The sequence below is a fragment of the Lissotriton vulgaris genome, unplaced genomic scaffold (genome assembly GCF_964263255.1).
Source record: "Lissotriton vulgaris unplaced genomic scaffold, aLisVul1.2 SCAFFOLD_865, whole genome shotgun sequence".
NCBI lineage: Eukaryota > Metazoa > Chordata > Amphibia > Caudata > Salamandridae > Lissotriton > Lissotriton vulgaris.
In genome coordinates this window covers 73,627-93,343 of record NW_028245987.1, presented here as the reverse complement: position 1 = coordinate 93,343, position 19,717 = coordinate 73,627, and positions in this window count along the sequence as shown.

Below are 19,717 nucleotides of genomic sequence, written 5' to 3'. Positions count from 1 at the left end.
GCTGCATGACCTTCTGGGCCACATTACCGCTATCGGTAGCTGGCCGGATCTCCTTGCTGAAGATGGTTGCACTGCCAAGATTATTATATTACTTCCGGACGCTCCCGATCCGGCTACCTAGCTCCTTCTTTAGACTGCTTAAATCTCTGATCACGACGTTCATTTGGGGAGCGGGACGGTGCAGAGTGGCGCTGGCCACGCTCTCTCGCCCGAAAGATGAGGGGGGATTGGCGGTGCCGGACTTTGAGCTTTATTATCTAGCGGCCCAACTGCAGATCTTCACGCAGGAAGTAGCGAGGGTGTTTCGGGGCCCAGAGGACGACAACTTGCGGGGAACGCCCAGGCATGTCCTGGCGTATATTACTCTCCAACAGCGGCTAGACAGTCGGGATTTGTCGCTGGAACAGCGCACGTACCGTCAATGCTAGAACCGAGCACAGAGGAGAGCCGGAATTCGGCGCCCATATGCACCGGAGATCCCTCTGGGCATGCTAACAGCCCTACAGCATGGCGGCGACTGGTCGCATCTGCAAGGGTGGGAAGAAGTGGGAGTGCAAGTGGTTGGGGACCTCTACGAAAATGGCGCGATGCTCCCGTTCCAGGAATTAATGGAGCGCTTTGACATCCCAAGAGGGGGATTCTTGCTTCATGCGGCAGTAACCAGGGCAATGCAGGCCCACTGGGGTACGGGACTTGAGGAACCTGAGACGGCGGCAGCGTGCCAGTACACTATGATGGCGGCGGGAACGCTCAAGGCGGTAACATGCCTTTACAATCGGATGATTAGAGAGAATATCCCTCCTCTTGCATCTCTGAAAGCCAAGTGGGAGACGGACCTGGGTAAGGACATACCTGATACAACGTGGGCACAGCTGATCCGAAGGGCTCGCAACAGCACGAGAAACGCTAGATTCCAACTAATCCACTACTACGTATTGCATAGAGCGTACATGACCCCGGGAAGGATCAGGCAGTATTTTGGCGCGATAACAGTGTCCTGTCCCCGGTGCCCGGAAGAGGGGGCCGAATTAGTGCACATGCTGTGGGCGTGCCCGGCCCTGCGGGGTTATTGGCAGGAAATAGGGGTGGTGCTGAACGAGGTGACTGACAGGACCATAGACTATGGACCAGCGGAATGTATCCTGCACTGGTTTCCCCATACCCCCAAAAACAAACTCACGAGCAAGTTTATTGATATGGGATTGATGGTGGCTAAGAGGGAGATCACTAGGAACTGGAAGGCGAGGATGGGGCCAACTCCACGGAGGTGGCGGCAGGAATTCCTGAAGTGGGCGGCGGCTGACAGCACATACAGGTATCAGCTTGCGCGCAGGTCTCCTAGCCAGACAGCGGCTGATACTGCGACCTCATGGGAAGTAATGGAACAGGCACTCAGGGATAGCGAGGCTGACGAGGAAGAAGAGGCCCCCGAGGCAGGAAGGGCGACAGAGGCTAGCTGAGGCCCTGGGAGCATCAGATATACAGGGGGGCAGACATCAGTACTCCAGGAACGACCGCCATAAGAGCCTTAGACGGGTGGTGGTGAATGGGGCGGGATAAGGGGGAGAGTTTTAGGTTTTGCGCAGGGGGTGGGAGTTGGGGGTTAGCGCATAGTTAAGTAGGACTGTAAAAGTAGTCATGCACACGATCCGGACACCGATTACTCCTTTATTTTGAACGTCGGGCATGGAAGAGCAGAGACATCATCGCCGCCCAACCCCCGGGTTGTGGGCATAACGGCTGTGTACTGACCAACAAATCATATTGTATACCTGCTCAATTTTATGAAGCTACTTGAATATGTATGGGCCTGTACAGGTATGACTACAATAAAAATTATTTTAAAAAAAAAAATGATGAAGCATTATCTTACGTAGATGATATCTATCTCACGGCTGATGACTTGGATACTCACTTGAAAAGAGTGAACACCATTATACTTGGGTTCGCAGCGGAGGGTTACAAATTCAACTTTAAAAAGTCTCGAATTGCCCATCTGACAGTACTATTCTTAGGGTACGAATTATCAAGTGAAGGGAAAAGCCTAGCGGACAACTTCTTAGAGAAGTGCGCTGTACTCCAAGCTCCTAAAATGCTGAAGAATTTACAATCCATACTAGGTTTTCTGAATTTCGGAAGAACTTACATTCTAAATTACGCAGAGAGGGTTAAACCTCTCTACGAACTAATTAAACCTGATTTTAAACAAATCAATTGGACTCAAAAACACACAGAAAGTTTGAGATCACTGCAAACAGACATGTTAGCTAAAACTAAATTAGATACACGTGACAACACACGTGATCTTGTAATCCGAGTCATCCCAGGAAGATGCGGATTCACGTACCTGACCTCTAATGAGGGAGAAAAGGTACCAATTTCAATTAAATCTCACTTGTACACACAAGCAGAGGAAACATTCAGTCACACAGAAAGAACTGTGAAAGCAGTGCAAATCGCATTAGCAAATGAACGAGAACTAGCACACGGCAAAAGGATTAATATCCTCACAGCGGAATCCGCCTTCGAGGCGCTATTCAGCCCAGTAAACCTGCCTACAGTGTCACTGGATCCGAAATGGATACAGTGTGTAGATTCTCTAGGAGCGGAAGATGTGAAATACTATTTCGCCCCGCAATTCGAAGAACTGAATGATTTAGAATATGAAGAAGAGTATCCTCTGCCAATCGAACTTCTGCCTCTCCCACAATACGCCTGTATAATCTATACAGATAGTTTTGTACAGCATTTTAATGTAGAGAGCAAATCCTACAATGCAGCATGTGCGATTATTAAAGGTCGTTGGCTGTGCGGTAAATTCAGACCGAAAGTAACAAAAACTGAATCTGTAAGAAACTGTTCGGTTCAGAGAACTGAAATCAGATCTTTAAAGATGGCGCTCGAAAATGCAGAACGTGAATTCCCGACAATTATCGTGTGCGATTCTCATTTTTGCGTCAACTCTTACAACAATAAACTGCAGAGTTGGATTGAAAACGATTACAAAGATGACACAGGTGCCACAATAAAGCATAAATTTCTCTGGAAACAGGTAGCTCTTTTATACAAAGAACTACAAAAGACTCACGTGATTCACGCACAGAGTCTTCAACGTGATGGCGTTCACGTTGCAGGGAATTCATTGGCTGATGAAGCCGCGAAGGCAGCTGTGCAAACGGCTTCCGTAGCTGCGATAACTCGGTCACAAACAAAAATAGACAGCGATATTCTACAAGCTGTCAGTGCGTCAGTAAAAAATGATAAGAAAACACTCCCAAAAGGCTTTCCTGAAAAGTACTTGTACTTAACAGATGCGAATATTGTTCCTTTTGCTCGAATCCCTGGAGTGGGGGATAGAGTAATTCCAAACAGGGAACACAGGTTAGGACTAATCAAAGCGGCACACGAAGGGCTTGCTTCTGCACTCGCTGGCGTTTCCGCAACAATATCACTATTAAAACAGAGATATTGGTGGCCTCGCTTGAGAATACAAACTAAAAAGTATGTATTAGAATGCGACATATGCCAAAGGATAAAAGTATCAACAGTAAAACGACCAGCGCAGACACCCCTTCTCATCTCGGATAAACCATTTAAATGCGTTTACCTGGACCACTGTGGTCCCCTACAAAGGGACGGCAACTATAGATATATCATGGTAGCAGTGGATTCCTGTACGAGGTTCATATGGATGTGGCCCCAGCGCTCGGCTGACGCTAGAACGGTTATAAAAGATCTGCGAGTCTTTATCGGCACATACGCAATTACCACGTTCCATTCTGACCAGGGTCCTGCTTTCAGCTCTCAAAGCTTATAAGGAGGCCATGGCTAGCATGGGAATTGGGTTGCGGTATTCTTGTCCGTCGCACCCCAAAGGGAATATTGTGGTAGAAAGAAAAAACCGTAACATAAAGCAATCTATAACAGCGAAGGTATTAGGTTCAGGCGCTGGGTGGGTCAAACATTTAATAAGTGTCCAGTCCAGTCTTAACAATTTGCCAAGAAATTCTCTAAAAGGTTTCAGCCCATACGAACTATTGTTCGGAATTAGAATGCGTATTCAGGACCTCGATAGTCAGATGTCAGTGGTACAAGAAAAAACAACAAACTTTGATGTAAAGGATCATTTGGCTGTTTTACAGGAACTGAATGAAACAAGAAACTCCTTAAGCAACATAAAGTTAAAGCAACAGCCAACTACCACTGACGAGGCACCACAAGCAACAGCCCCAGCAAGGCCTGTCTGGATTCCAAAGATTGGGGATCTAGTCAGAGAAAAGATCGCGGTGAAGAAGGAATTTGGGCCTTCTTACAGAAAAGCAGTACCTGTCTTGGCAGTCACCAGAACAAGATCAGTAGTACTACCGCCCCTTGCTGGTAAAAAGGAGAACAGAGTCGTGTCTATCGATCTGGTAAAACCACAAGCATGTGGCCTATAATCAACAGTAGGCCCAGTGGACTCCCAAGAAACAACAGAATACCCAAACTTGCAACAATCCAAGAGGTTCAAACTGAAAGACTAATCACATTCGATCAGCCTGCAGTGCACAAAGAAGGACTATGCAATAATGCCATGGAACTTGTGCCTCTTGAGACACAGATTGAAACAGTTCGTCAAGAAACACCAGTCTACAATGATGTGGCATCAGACAGTGCTACCGAGAGACAGATTGAAAGAACAATCCCATCAATTGACAGAACTGCCTCTGGTTATTTCATCAACTTCGACAACTTCTCTGAAGATCAAAACGACCCCGAAGTGATGCCTGAAACAAAAAAGACTTTTAAAGAAAAAGCAACGGAACTCTTTCATCAACTGAAGGAAATCTACCTTATTTCCCCTTGGCTAGAGTTCTGGTTTGGTCTAGGTGTATTTTTCCTCCTGCTTTGGCTCATCATGGTACTGTGTTTGGGAAAATTCATTGAAGGAAAATATATTACAATGGACACAGCAAGTCAGAACATCAACCTAGTCCTGAAACCACACAGATCATCCCACCTGAAGAAAAGAGAACTGTCAACAGTAAATGTCACAGCAATTCTAATACCTGGTGGGTAGTATGGGACAAAACAGACTATGAGATATATGGTCCAGTCGAAATCCTGAAGTATCCTCATCAACTGAAGGTTTCCTTAAGTGACTTTGTAAAACCTAGTACATTCTCTGATGATTGGGACTTTAACAGTATTAATGACATGATGTCTGATTTAGTAATGTCAGCTAGATTCACAGATCATGATTATTTACAAGGTTCATCTAGTTATTCTGTTACACACACTATGGTGATCACTATTTGCATAAATCTGCACAGCCTAGAAATGTTTTTATGTATAATCAATGGGAACATTGTGCTACACCACCTAAAAGCAGTTCTAAAGCATTTTTTGAGAAATTCAAATACTTCTCATGGTTTAACACCAGTGATGCAGAAACGTTTTATTACAAACTGTTAGATAAAACAGGAATGAAAACAATGCTGACAAATTCTAAATTGATATATTCAGAAGCATTTTATGACAAAATGATGACATTTGGTTTTGATTATTGGAAAAATAATATTGAAACGAAAACAATTTGGGGTACAAAAGATTGGCAGGTACAAGGCCTTGAAGCACTATTTAGAACCTGCATGATACCAGAACAAATGTTATTTTTAAATGACACAATACACCAAACATCCTGTCTTGGCCTAGCTAAGATCAAAGACCTTAAAAAACCGTCAATACCAAAGCCAATACCTGAAAATACAACTACAGATATTGAGTTAGAGGTATCACAAATTTTACATTTTAACAGAACACATCCTGATTGGAAAAAGTGGTTAATCTGGCCTACAGACACAAACAACTGTCAAGATAGATTCCTGAATAAAACACAGGGGTTAAAAATGACCAGACTAGACCCGAGATATTCCCAGAGACAACATCCAGGGATAATAACAACATACAGTGTAGGGAAACTCTGCCTTGAATGGCTAACATCATCCACACTGGTTGAAATTAAGCAACACTTGTCTTTACTAAAAGATGGTGCTGATTTGCGCAATTTCATTCTTGGACCACGCAAACAGCGTCAAAAGCGTTTCATAGCGACCAGTATCTATGCTGCGTACAACGAGGCTTGGAAAGTCAAACAAATTGAAACAGCTGAAAAAATACGAGAAATTGATTGTATTAATTTGGAAAAATCACTTTCTGTAGTAGACAATGGGTTAATGACTCTGTCTTCCAGAATATATTCGTTGGACAATATTGTATCCTCTGCCTTTGATGTGATAGACAGAGACTTGCTAATGTTACAACATGGCCAGTCGCAATTACGTTCTATTATAGAATTAGGCTGGACGCTGCAAAATCTTCGTTCAGGCTATGTGCCTTGGCGTTTAATCATATTTACAAAATGGGGTGGTGAGGGACAGAGTCTCTGAATTAAGCAGAAAGCTCTCACCCCGTCAAAAGATCAGGGCTAGATCCAACACCGTTTTTTAGCTCACTGCACCATCCCAGTTTCAGAACCTGGCTGTATGCAAATTAGTCTGTTCCTGTCCCAGTGCATGATGGGAACAGGACAAACCAAACTACAGAAGCCAATTCTTACACTGGGAAGGAAACAAGCTCCCGGGGACCGGTTTCTGGCATTACAGCCGTCTTCGGCCCGGTTTGCTTGAATCCTGATGGTGCAATGAGCAAGGGTCTCACATCTGAGAATACCCTTCCACGCTTAGGGTGGACAAAAATATTTACAAAATGGGGTGGTGAGGGACAGAGTCTCTGAATTAAGCAGAAAGCTCTCACCCCGTCAAAAGATCAGGGCTAGATCCAACACCGTTTTTTAGCTCACTGCACCATCCCAGTTTCAGAACCTGGCTGTATGCAAATTAGTCTGTTCCTGTCCCAGTGCATGATGGGAACAGGACAAACCAAACTACAGAAGCCAATTCTTACACTGGGAAGGAAACAAGCTCCCGGGGACCGGTTTCTGGCATTACAGCCGTCTTCGGCCCGGTTTGCTTGAATCCTGATGGTGCAATGAGCAAGGGTCTCACATCTGAGAATACCCTTCCACGCTTAGGGTGGACACAAATATTTACAAAATGGGGTGGTGAGGGACAGAGTCTCTGAATTAAGCAGAAAGCTCTCACCCGTCAAAAGATCAGGGCTAGATCCAACACCGTTTTTTAGCTCACTGCACCATCCCAGTTTCAGAACCTGGCTGTATGCAAATTAGTCTGTTCCTGTCCCAGTGCATGATGGGAACAGGACAAACCAAACTACAGAAGCCAATTCTTACACTGGGAAGGAAACAAGCTCCCGGGGACCGGTTTCTGGCATTACAGTCGTCTTCGGCCCGGTTTGCTTGAATCCTGATGGTGCAATGAGCAAGGGTCTCACATCTGAGAATACCCTTCCACGCTTAGGGTGGACAAAAATATTTACAAAATGGGGTGGTGAGGGACAGAGTCTCTGAATTAAGCAGAAAGCTCTCACCCCGTCAAAAGATCAGGGCTAGATCCAACACCGTTTTTTAGCTCACTGCACCATCCCAGTTTCAGAACCTGGCTGTATGCAAATTAGTCTGTTCCTGTCCCAGTGCATGATGGGAACAGGACAAACCAAACTACAGAAGCCAATTCTTACACTGGGAAGGAAACAAGCTCCCGGGGACCGGTTTCTGGCATTACGGCCGTCTTCGGCCCGGTTTGCTTGAGATAAATAACGGTGATGGATCAAGCCCTGATCTTTGGACTGGGTAAGAGTGGTCTGTTTAACTCAGACACTCTGTTCATCACCACCCCCTTGTCTAAATCGTTTTTGGCCACTATAGGTGTGGCAGGGTATACTCAGACATGAGTCCCTTTCTCACTGCTCCATCAGGATTCAAGCAAGCTGGGCCGAAGAAGGCTGAAATGCCAGAAACCGGTCCCCGGTAGCTTGTCTCCTTTCTGGTGAAGAATTGGCTTGGTAGTTTAGTCTGCCCTGTACCCATGATGCACTGGGCCAGGGACAGACTGATTTGCATATAGCCAGGTTCTGAGCTGGGATGGGGCAGTGAGATAAATAACGGTGATGGATCAAGCCCTGATCTTTGGACTGGGTAAGAGTGGTCTGTTTAACTCAGACACTCTGTTCATCACCACCCCCTTGTCTAAATCGTTTTTGGCCACTATAGGTGTGGCAGGGTATACTCAGACATGAGTCCCTTTCTCACTGCTCCATCAGGATTCAAGCAAGCTGGGCCGAAGAAGGCTGAAATGCCAGAAACCGGTCCCCGGTAGCTTGTCTCCTTTCTGGTGAAGAATTGGCTTGGTAGTTTAGTCTGCCCTGTACCCATGATGCACTGGGCCAGGGACAGACTGATTTGCATATAGCCAGGTTCTGAGCTGGGATGGGGCAGTGAGATAAATAACGGTGATGGATCAAGCCCTGATCTTTGGACTGGGTAAGAGTGGTCTGTTTAACTCAGACACTCTGTTCATCACCACCCCCTTGTCTAAATCGTTTTTGGCCACTATAGGTGTGGCAGGGTATACTCAGACATGAGTCCCTTTCTCACTGCTCCATCAGGATTCAAGCAAGCTGGGCCGAAGAAGGCTGAAATGCCAGAAACCGGTCCCCGGTAGCTTGTCTCCTTTCTGGTGAAGAATTGGCTTGGTAGTTTAGTCTGCTCTGTACCCATGATGCACTGGGCCAGGGACAGACTGATTTGCATATAGCCAGGTTCTGAGCTGGGATGGGGCAGTGAGATAAATAACGGTGATGGATCAAGCCCTAATCTTTGGACTGGGTAAGAGTGGTCTGTTTAACTCAGACACTCTGTTCATCACCACCCCCTTGTCTAAATCGTTTTTGGCCACTATAGGTGTGGCAGGGTATACTCAGACATGAGTCCCTTTCTCACTGCTCCATCAGGATTCAAGCAAGCTGGGCCGAAGAAGGCTGAAATGCCAGAAACCGGTCCCCGGTAGCTTGTCTCCTTTCTGGTGAAGAATTGGCTTGGTAGTTTAGTCTGCCCTGTACCCATGATGCACTGGGCCAGGGACAGACTGATTTGCATATAGCCAGGTTCTGAGCTGGGATGGGGCAGTGAGATAAATAACGGTGATGGATCAAGCCCTGATCTTTGGACTGGGTAAGAGTGGTCTGTTTAACTCAGACACTCTGTTCATCACCACCCCCTTGTCTAAAGCGTTTAATCAACACAACGTCATTATTTTCCATTTTTAACCTTACTGATAAACAGATCAGTTTGGCACAGAAAGGAGCAGACTATACAATCCTGAGCATCGAAAAACTTGAGAGATTACCATTGACAATGTCAGAAAGTCCTGTCATTGAATGGATAATACACGGAATTATCACAATTCCGATAACAACTTTCCGATTTAAAAAGTGCCTTGAGTACATACCTGCTGGCCAGTATGAACAATTGGGTAAAGGATATGTAAAATCAGAATGGAAATTACCATACACACATTCTTGCTATAGTGACAGCGACAAAAATGTATTTCTTAGTGGTGACAACTGTAAACATTCACTAAGCGGTATACTTTTGTGTCAGGGTATTAATTTACACGGAGCATGTGATGGAAATTCTAACAACCTTTCATGCCACCAGCTAGTCACACCTGCAACTCAGATAGAGCCCTTCTTTATGCAACTCGCAAACGGGAGTTACATTCTTAGAACGGATCACAGATGTTGTGGCCTTGTGCCAGGGAAAAGTTATCTAGTAAGCGTAACATCCATGGTCAAATGCTGTATGCAGGCATTGTTCCCGAGTGGGCCTGCAGACTCAGTGACTCCCATCTGGCCTCGTCTGAATCTCTATTCTATACGAATTGATACTTTAAGCAAAATGAAATCTGTGCTTTTACAGACAACAGTGCCTATAACGTCATCAAAAGAGACGTATGATCTTCTAGTTGCAAGGACAGCTACTGAAGTTCATGAACTTTTATCAACAAATTGCCCCGTGCATTTCGTAGAAATGCTCAGCCAACTCCTTAACATGTCTAGTGCCACAAGCATCCCAGGCATATTTAAGACAGTCTTTACGGGACTGCTAACACCTTTTCAGGCAATTTTGGGAATCGTTCCTAATTTTGTACACTCTGTTTTTGGCGGCATACCATTATTTTTGGGACTCGTCGCAGGGATTTTATTTTTGACCCTCCTGCTTCGTTATGGCAAGCCGAAACTCAGACATAGCTCCCATGGGAATGGAAGAAACAATCCTAGCAATGCGCTACCGGCACAGGATAACTAACGTCCTCGGATTGGCCAGGCTGAGAGATCTAAACATGACCTGGTTCCTTTCATTCAGACCTATATGGCAACATTGCATCTTACCTGTGCTACGGTGTATGCTTTGCGGAGATGAATGCGTGTTGGACATCTGTCTTTCACTTCCATCAGCAGTACCAATGGACGTCGATACTTTGCTCAGTCCAATAACGGCTCACGCATTGTGTTGTCCCCAGCGGCTACCAATCCTGATGACGGCATTCGTGGAGACTCCTGTGCTTCAACCAAGTGGTAACAGTGGAGCGAGTGACAAAAGCAACATCATCCAGGTACAACGAGCTGTGAGCATTGCTGCTCCTGACTATGATGACAGCAATCATTCTCACACCTGGCAAGTTACAGCGCTATCTAATTTGGTTGAACTATCACCTGATTTTGTAGACCAATTCTTTGAGAGCCTGTCTGATATGATGTTCTCACCCGAACAGAAACAATAACTTTTGAGAAGCTTTCCGACACACAGCGTTCCCATGAACTCTGAATTCGGCCTTCAGTTTTGAACAACAAAAACTGCTAAAAGCTATTTTTTTCCCCGTTCAAGCAATAATTCTTTTGAATTGAACATTTTTTAATATTAACCCTTTTTTGGCACGAACAATTCTTTGCTTAAGATAAAATCTATTCTTAAAGAACAGAAGTTCGTACTTCTATTTCTACACACATCTAGAGACATAATAACTTACATCAGCCTCTAGCACATGTTATTGCAATGCATTTATATGTGATGATTTATCTCGCCCTTCTTCTGTTTCAGAGATACTTCATGTGTAATTCTTTTTGCATAATCGTTCATTGATATCATATGCAATAATTTTTGAATGATTTCTATGCTTCAAAAACGTACAGTACCTAAATTTCACGTATTACAAATACGCCTATTTCGAATGCATTTATGTATTTTGGGGTGGGCAATGTTACACATGCATCCTATTGCTCTAGTTTTAGTAATTTGATGGACATGAAAACGTGGAGTGGGTGTTGCGTGTTTATCTAGGTTCCTGATCGATACTGTAACCTTATGCCCCTATTCGGCTATAAATCCATTTATTCCCTATATTGGCATAACCGTTCAAGTGCGATATTCAGAAAGTCATCTCTGGCCTCACACGAACAGAGCCACATTCCAGAATAGTTCTCTGCCACTTCCTTTGCAACCAATTAGTGCAATGACAGAGCAGAAGTCACTATCTGATATTCCTAGATTAACACTCCGAGTTCTTCAACAAGATAAAAACTCAGCAAACCTGGAAATCCCCGCTTGCTGTGTTTTGATTAGTAATGGAACTCTAATGAGCAACTGATAGCTATCACTTCCTAGTGACATCTTTAATTGACGTCTTATGTCCAACAAACTTGCGTCAAACCAGGCACCTGTCAGGTATAAATACTACCAACGTTGCCTTAAGCAATAGCTTGTTGCTGCAGCTGGTGTCCCATTGCTGTTGTCTGCTGTATGCAGTACGCTGCTGCTGCCCCGCTGCTGTTGGTGAAGCTACTGATACCATTATCGCTGCTAAAGCGCGAACGATGGTGTGGTGAGCTTAGGAGCTGAACAGCCGTCCCTCTGCGAAGAGCCCAGCAGATGCCAAGCTACCTGCGGACGCTGTCCCCCCTCCTCCTCTCGACGCGCTGAAGAGAGACGCTGCCATTCTCCGGCTGAGAAATCCAGCTCCAGCGTTTCGAGTCTACCCTCGCGGGTGACTGGTATAACGAGTTCCCCCTGAAGGAGATACCAGACCTCCATCATTCTATTCAGAGGTATGGTGTTGACTAAACCCTTAGAAGAGAATTCTTGAAGCAAACCTTGGCAAAACCAACTTAACTTAAAGCTACTTACTTACTCCCCTTCCACGTGTTAGGCTTAGGTCAGGCACACTGGGGTAGGCGTAGTTAGAAGCACCAGTTGAGTATGTTAGCCTAATGTATATATGACTGTATATATGTTTTATTACTTTTAAACCATTGTATGGCTAAGAAACCATATCAATGCTTTTACAGTATTATTTCGCAATACTTATCTTACTGTACGTACTTTTTATGATAACAAGTCTTGCAATTGTGGCAATACATTTCTCTTGTACGAGAAGAAAGACTGTTCAATAAATGTTAACCCTTTATTGACAAACGCCCGTCTCTCTATTCTCTACATATCGTGAAAGTAAACTGCACTAACCTGACTGAGTGAAATACCTGTCTATTGTTTCACACGACCCTAGAGATCGACTCTTGATCCGAGGAGCAAAGTTGTCATGTTGCACGGTTGTTGGAAAGCTGAATCCCTTCTTGTCTGTGCCAGGGAAGCTGATCACTTCCCATGCAGAGAAGAAAGTTTCCAGTGACCTCTGAGCTAGTTGGTAACAAACCCAATTAAGTTTAGCATAGTCAGTGGAGGCCTGGAATATCCGCAGTTCCACGTCGATACTACTGTTTATGTTATTCCAATGCGCAGGGCCTAGTGGGAAACTAGGAACTACACTACAAAAGAAGAGGTCACTACAGTTATTGAATCACTTCCCAATGGGACAGAACCAGGCCCTGATGGGTTCACTTGCGAATTTTATAAAGCTTGTGCGGATCAGGTAGCCCCATATCTGGTAGCAATGTACGGAGATGCTCACGATAAAGGGATTCTACCACAAACATTGAGAGAAGCCCTGTTGATAGCTCTGCTGAAACCCAACAAAGATCTGGAATATTGTGACTCGTATAGAACATTGTCCCTAATCAATGTGGACACGAAAATTCTGTCCGAACTTGATTTATCAGGGTTTATTCCATCAAGGTCAACGGCCCATATTACTAGAACACTCTTTGCGCTATCACATTATCTGACCCCAAGTACCAAGGCTGCTGCGATCCTACTAGACGCGGCTAAAGCCTTCGATTCCATAGCATGGCCATATCTCCATACAATTCTGAAGCGCATGGGCTTCCCCCCTATGTTTCTGCAGTGGGTTCGGGAGCTGTACAAGGTGCCGGTGGCGTGCATAATAATCAACAAATATATATCCGACACCATATCTATAGCATGGGGGACAAGACAAGGTTGCCCTCTGTCCCCCCTGCTGTTTGCCATAGTGCTTGGCCATTGGCTTGCAAGATAAGGTTAGGGACATCACTACTCAGCGCTTCAGTTCCCACAAAGACCTTTGCACATATCGTTGTACCCTGACGATATTATGTTATATGTCAGAGACCAGGCGCAGCATCTGAGCCCACTGTTGAGGGAGTATATCAAGTTTGGGCAACATCAACTGGTCTAAATCACTAATTATTCCACTAACAGATACCACCCACCCACATCTGACAGACTACCTGCTAGAGTGGCAATCGAAACTAGTAAAGTATTTGGGGGTCTGGTACCACCGAGACCTAGAAATAGTCATTCGCACAAATTATGGTAGAGCGGTTAGTGCACTGGAAGAGAAAATAGAGAGATGGATCCGGTTGCCACTATCACTAGCTGATTGTCTGGCCATAGGGAAAATGGTCATTTTGTCAAAACTTCTCTACCTTTTTCATAACATCCCCATTAAACTGCCTATGACGGTGTTTTGCAGAATCTCCACTATGGTGGAGAAGTGTGACTCAATGAGTGGAGAAGTGTGGCTCAATGATTAGAGCGGCAGACCCTGATGCAGAGGTCTAGCCGGGGACCAGGGTTCAATTCCCCGCCTCGGCGGGTCTTGTGCTCAAAATTCCACGGACCTGATCATTCTCGCCTCAGTGCCTATTCCAATCATGGAGTCCCACTCTGCAACTCTGGGCAATAGCTTGCTTAATCTCCACAACGGCCCCCACAACGCTAAGGATGCCTGGCCTCCACCTTGGGGGTGCCCAGGAGTGGATGCCTCACAGGGAAAGTCAGGATGGGTTCCTCAGCGGTATTCATACAAGTGCCTTGAGACCCTTGCGGGTGAGTAGTGCGCTATACAAGTATCAATTTATGGTGCTACGTCAAAGATCGCCTGGCAATGTATAGCTCAAAGAGAGCTCTTAGGTCCTCAGACTCTCAGCTATTAGTCTGCCCTCGGTACAAACTTGCCACCAAGGGCGGTAGAGCCTTTTCGGTGCTGGTTCCGCATTTATGGAACACACTACCTGAGCCACTACGAAAGGAAGGAAACCTCCTACGTTTCAGAAAGGTGCTGAAAACGCTGTTGTTCAGGAGAGCCCTGTGAGCCACGTAGGCTAGTGGATGCCCTCTGTACTGTCAAAGTTGTTGTTTACCATCGATTCCCGAGCGCTTAGAGGCCTGTAGGTGATTGAGCGCGCTACAAATCAAAAATAACAATAACAATAACAATATGGGCAGGTAAACAGGCCCGAGTCGAATTGTGCACATTAACATTACCCTACTGACGAGGAGGGTTTAAAGCCCCTGATTTCTTGTTGTATTATTTATGCGTGCAAGCACAATATGCACATTTTGGTATCACAAAGTCCCTTACCTCACCCATGTTGCAATTGAGGAATGAGATGCACTGCCAATCCCACTGACTGCGATCATAACGCATCACAGACCCCCACTTCATAACCGGGATATTAATACCATAGACACGAGAAACAAAGCTTGGCATATGATGGGCCGCAATGCACACACACTGCCGTTATATGCCCCTGCGCTTCCACTACATTATCAACCGGAGCTATCAGTGACACAGGAAGAGGTGGGTATGGGGTTACTCAGACAAGTGGGCATTGACACCATGGGCGACTTATGCTGCAATGGGTTGTTTAAAACATTGGACGACCTTTCATTCATCAGCAACCAAACACTATTGTTTAAGTTTACATATAACAGATTACAGGGGTCAATAAAGAAACTGAACCCGTCTTACCCGGCTGAACCACAGCAATTATCATCGCTACAACTCCTACTTACCACTTCCACCCCTCAACATATGATATCCAAATGATATGCTCAATTGCAGGAAGATATAGCAGACACTACGCAAAAGGCACTGGAGAAATGGAATGAATATCTTGACACCCCTTTGACAGAACAAGAATGGGCCACGGCTGGGGCACTGATGGGCTTACTAACACCTAATGGGAACTTGCGTATATATAGCATTTTAGATATCTTCATCAGACGTACTACACACCACCAAGGCTTTGTAGATACGGCCTGCGCAAGGACTCCAGGTGTCAACGTTGTAATGCTGAGAATGTGGATTTTATACACCTTGCCTGGTCTTGCATTGGTGTAGCGGATTATTGGTTGAAGGTGACACAATGTTGGGTAGACACAACTATTGAGTGTAATGTACGTACATGTCGTTTAGGCCTGATCCCAGTGGTCCGTGTTATTAAGCGCAAATTTTGTGCAATCTCTTTACTCCTGGCTAAACGTAGGATCTCATTTATCTGGGGTAGTAAACAAGCGCCAAGGATCAAACGCTGGATTCATGATTTGGTGTATTGTACGGACACCCTGCAAACTTATAAAGAAGAACTACCAGCGGGATCGACACCTCGAAATTACTTGAATTATCGCATAGAATACTTGCAAACACACACAGTTGCCTAATCGGGTGTGTCGGCTGCACTACTGTTAGCTGTTGCTATGTATAATGCTGTATAGTCACAAATGGACGATGGATGTTGTTGTGCAATGCTCTGTATGTTATTTTATGTTTGACATTATATGTCTTTTTTTGAAATGCCAATAAACAAACTATGAAAAAAAGAATAGGGGCCAATACGCACCCTTGCCGAACACCTTTCTCCAGCAGAAAACTACCGGTGCATTCCCCAGCAGAGCCAAATCTAACAGATGCAGAAAGGTCAAGATGCAGGGCCTGCAAGAATTGGACAAGCCCTTGATCCCCCCCCATACCCTCTAGCAAGGCACACAGTTTAGGTCCTACCACACTTTCAAAGCGCGCAGCAGGTCCATAAAGGCCAGGCAAAGGGAGCCCTGCTTTGTGATGGTATATTTTCTAACAAGCAAATGCAAATGTAGGCATTGCTTTAAGGTGCCCTGCCCCTCCTGGAGCCCATATTGCACATCCAACAGTAGTTTCTACTCCCTGACCTGATTTTTAGCAGCCAAATCCAACAGGGAGATTGGGCGATAACAACTAGGAGACTACAAATCCCCTTTTTGAAGATAGGCACGGTAGTGGCAGTGTACCACAAATCGGGGAGGCCAGTGATAGTAAAGGTATTGAAACAGTTGCATAATAACGGGGCCCATAATTCAGAGACTGCTTTATAAATGTCCACGGGGACCCCATCCGGCCCTGGAACCTTATTCGATAGAGACTTCATAATGGCTTCCAAAATCTTATCCAATTCAATGGCGATTTCACTGCTACCTCCGGGCCCATTTGAGACAAGTCCGAGCGATATAAGGCACCCAAGCCTCTGGGCTGATGGTGGTAATAACAGCATCATCAATACTTGCACCCAGGAAGCCAATATCCTTCACCATCCTCCAGAAAGTTGTAGCGTCCTTCATTCGACGGGATTGAACCAGTCCCCAATACTCCAATGTAATCTCTTTTTATCTCCTACTCAGAGAACTTTCATACTCCGGTCTAATATATTGGCTCTTCTGACCATCTCTAGGAGTCTGTCTCAAAACCCGATGTAGATTGAGGGAGGCCATCATCAAGGAAGCATCAAACCACCGACCCCGGGGATATCGGGACCATCTCTAGGAGTCTGCCTCAAAACCCGATGTAGGTTGAGGGAGGCCATCATAAAGGAAGAATCAAACCACCGACCCCGGGGATATCGGGACCATCTCTAGGAGTCTGCCTCAAAACCCGATGTAGATTGAGGGAGGCCATCATCAAGGAAGAATCAAACCACCGACCCCCGGGATATCGGTTCCTACTGGTTTCATGAGTAGATTTCTAATGGCCAGCCCTATACCGGCAAAGCAATTATCTCCGCCCTGCAGATCAACCTTGGGGCTCAAACAGTCCAAAAGTGGAACCAGATGGTTAGCAGGCAGTTTTGCTGATTTATAGGAGACCTTGGTTGAAGTAGGGGCATTTACGAGAGGCAATAAGCAGTGAGGCCTGCACGCGAGGAGTACTCAATCAATCAATCAGAACATTTGTAAAGGGCTCTGCACTCAGCCCATCCCTTTTCAACCTATATGTGCAACCACTGGCCACAGTGGCCAGAGAATGGGACCTCATGCTGGTGTCATACGCCGATGACACGCAGCTGGCCATCAATCTCACCGAAGGTCCCTCCACTTCAGCCGCAAGGTTCAGAGATGGTCTGGCTGCTGTGGCCCAGTGGATGACAGACAACTGCCTGCAGCTTTACCCTTTCGATGCTCATGACGAGCTCAGCTCGTCATGATGCACAGTTGAGCTGTGCTGATGACGAGCTGAGCTCGTCATGAAACAACCAAAATAATCAAAAGTCAGCACAGGAGGGGAAAACGCCTAGCAGCCAAGGTGTTAATGCAGGCAAGACGGAGGTGCTGCTCCTCGGAAAGAATACTAGTCATTGGAACCAGCACTGGTGGCCTTCATTGCTGGGCACTATTCCACCCCCCAAATCCTTGGTCAAAAACCTAGGCGTCTGGATGGACTCCTCACTTAACTTCCAGACCCACACAAAAAAAGTAGCGGCCACCTGTGTGGGCCTGCTGAGGAGCCTCAATCCCATACTCGGCTTCTTCGACTCCAAGGTCCGCCAAGTGATTGTCCAAGCCACAATTCTCTCCCGCTTGGACTATGCCAATGTCCTACTTCTGGGCGCCAACAAAGCAGAGATAGCACGTTTGCAACGCGTGCAGAACACTGCGGCAAGAACCTTGGTCGGTCTTCCCCGCAGATGTTCAGCCAAAGCTGCACTGGCTACCCATCGAATCTCGAATCCAGTTTAAAACTCTCATCATGATCTATAAAATCCTTAAAACTGGACGCCCAGAACTTCTCCGGCCACTCCTCACACCTTATGTGCCACAGCGCAACTTGCGCTCTCTAGGCAACCACCTTCTGACGGTCCCCTGTACAAAACTAGCCCGTACTGGTGAACGTTCTTTCAGGGTGCTAGGAGCCAAACTTTGGAACACCCTGCCAGTGAACATCCGCTCATTGGAAAATCTGTCTGCCTTCCGGAAAGCCGTCAAAACCCACCTATTCCCCTCCCCTTAGGCCTCCCAGCTGTTTCCTTCTGTCCTCTGTCGAGTCTCCGTGGTTCCTTAGCGCCGGGACGCCTCTTTGCTGGGGCAGCTGTTGCGCTCTATCAAATTATAACATTACATAACATAACATACTCACCCGGGAGGGTCTCAAGGCGCTGGGGGGGGGGGGGGGGGGGGACGCTTCTACTGCTTGAACAGCCAGGTCTTGAGTAGCCTCCTGAAGGTTAGTAGCTCCTGGGTCTGCCGTAGGAGGATGGGGAGGGAGTTCCAGGTCTTGGCGGTGAGGTAGGAGAACGATCATCCGCCGGTGGTCGCTCTTCAGATGCGACGGACTATGGCGAGGTCGGCGGAGCGAAACTGGCGATTCTGGGTGTAGAGGGTGAGTCGGCTGTTGAGGTATGCCGGTAGGCATTGTGGAGTGATTTGTGTGAATGGGTGAGGAGCTTGAAAGGGATCCTTTTGTTGACGGGAAGCCAGTGCAGCTCTCTCAGGTGGAGTGAGATGTGGCTGTGGCGAGGGATGTCGAGGATGAGGCGTGCAGAGGTGTTCTGTATGTGTTGCAGTCGTTTCATGAGTTTGGCCGAGGCTCCCCCGTAGAGGGCGTTTCCGTAGTCCAGCCTGCTGATGACAAGGGCCTGGGTGACCGTTCTTCTTGTTTCGGTGGAGATCCACCTGTAGATCTTGCAGAGCATGTGTGGGTGTTGAAGCAGGAGGACGAAACGGCATCGACCTGCTTGGTAATGGAGAGTGTCAAATTGAGGATGACCCCTAGGGTGCATGCGTAGTTGGTGGGTGTTGGTGCTGCTCCCAGTGTGTTCGGCCAACAGGAGTCGTGCCAGGCTGAGGGGGTGGAGCCGAGGATGAGGACCTCCGTCTTGTCAGAGTCCAGCTTCAGCTGGCTGTTCTTCATCCACTTGGCTACGCCCTTCATTCCTTTGTGGAGGTTGGCTTTGGCGGTGAGGGGGTCCTTGGTAAGGGAGAGGATCAGCTGGGTGTCATCGGTGTAGGAGATGATATTGAGGTCGTGCAGTCGGGCGATGTGGGCGAGCAGTGTTGGGCTGAGGGATGGTCCTTGTGGTACTCTGCAGATGATCTCAGAGGCTTCGGAACGGAAAGGGGGAAGACGGACGCTCTGGGTTCTGCCGGTGAGGATGGAGTTAGTCCATTCCAGTGCCTTGTCTTGGATCCCTGCGGTGTGGAGGCGTGTGCGTAGGGTTCGGTGGCAGACAGTGTTGGAGGCGGCTGAGAGGTCCAGGAGGATGAGGGCCGCTGTTTCGTCGTTGTGCAACATGG